The sequence below is a fragment of the Macaca nemestrina genome, chromosome 5, assembly GCF_043159975.1.
Source record: "Macaca nemestrina isolate mMacNem1 chromosome 5, mMacNem.hap1, whole genome shotgun sequence".
Classification (NCBI taxonomy): domain Eukaryota; kingdom Metazoa; phylum Chordata; class Mammalia; order Primates; family Cercopithecidae; genus Macaca; species Macaca nemestrina.
This window is the reverse complement of record NC_092129.1, coordinates 69,675,162-69,676,666: the sequence shown is the minus strand read 5'-3', so window position 1 is coordinate 69,676,666 and position 1,505 is coordinate 69,675,162.

Genomic DNA, 1,505 nt, shown 5'->3' with positions numbered 1-1,505 from the left:
TTTACCCTTTATCCTGGAGCCAGCAAGCGACATCCATCAAACCATTTCATGCTTTCAATCTCCCTGACTTCTTGAGTAGCAGGCAGAGAACACTTCCTGCTTTTAAGAATGTCTGTGATTAAATTAGAGCCATGGATAGTCTCTTTATTTTAAGGTCAACTGAGCCGTATGATATAATCATGGGGGTGATATTGTATTAGATTCACAAGTTCTGTGGATTAAAGCATAAAATCTTTGGAGTCATTTTCAGAATTCTGCCTACCACCATTGCTCAAGGTGACCTTGATGAGATTGTTACTTAACCTCTCCTGGTCTTAGTTTCCTCATGAATCATACCTTGAACCATCATTGTGTTGATAAGTAAAATAAGATAGACATTGTACCTAAAACATGGCAAATATGTAGCGAATGAGATGCCTTTCCTATGCATCTCATATTCAGTGTTATGCAGTGAGAACCCAGCTAGCCCCTAATACTTGAAGACAGCTTCTGTAGAAAGTAAGAATGAATCCTGTCCCTTGCAAGTTCAGATGTTCTTTAAGAATTTTATGCCACTATATGACATCATCAGGATTTGATTTCTCCATAGTAACTGTAAACTGATGTATGCACACTGTATGTCAGCATAAATTAAGAACTTGGACAAAAGAACTTGCCAGAATTCAGCCTTGGAGTGTTCATGTCCAATCAAAAAAAAAAAAAAAAAAAAAAAGCCACATCTCACACACACACACACACACACACACACACACACACACACACATTATGTCTTGGTGGTAAAAGTAATTTCTTGGTGCTGGTGGTGACGGTGGGTAAGAAGAAAACAGGGCTTTAATATAATTGCTGGAGTTTAGTTTGTCCTACAAATTTTGTGGGTAAATTCCATCAAAGCATGTTTGCTTTTAAGACTGCAAAACCTGAAGAAAGAAAGCATGGTTCTACTGTACTTCTTGAGCTGTCAAGACATAATAATCCTTGTGCTGTGATGCTTCATAGATTCTCTCCATGCAACAGTAAATTTTTATACAGCCCCCTTCTTTATTAATACGAATTAAACAAAAGAGCCAACAGCCCTTAAATCCATCAACTGGCCATAAATCTATGGAAGCAGCTGCGTTATGAGTCACTCAGGGATCAGCACAGTGAATGGGCTACTGTGCTTTCCCCCCGGGAGATGGAGCACACCCTCCCTGAAATGGTCATTCTCCCCTAAGTCAGTTATATTCAGTTTAAGGGGAAGTCAGAACTGCAGCTCTTTGCAAACCTTCAAAGGCAATGTGATAGCAAAGAGGTGATGGGGCATCCACAGACCCAAATTCTGGTATTAATGAGACAGGAGTAGCTCATGTTGTAAATTTCAGTGGCCCCTCAGCTACTTACTGCCCCTCATTTCTCCAGCAATCAAAGGCAGTTAGTAAGTTCTGCATATTAATATTTGCTGCATAGAAGTATTTTCAGGGTTAATGTAATAGTATGAAAAAATGCTCTAAGTGGAGCATATTATC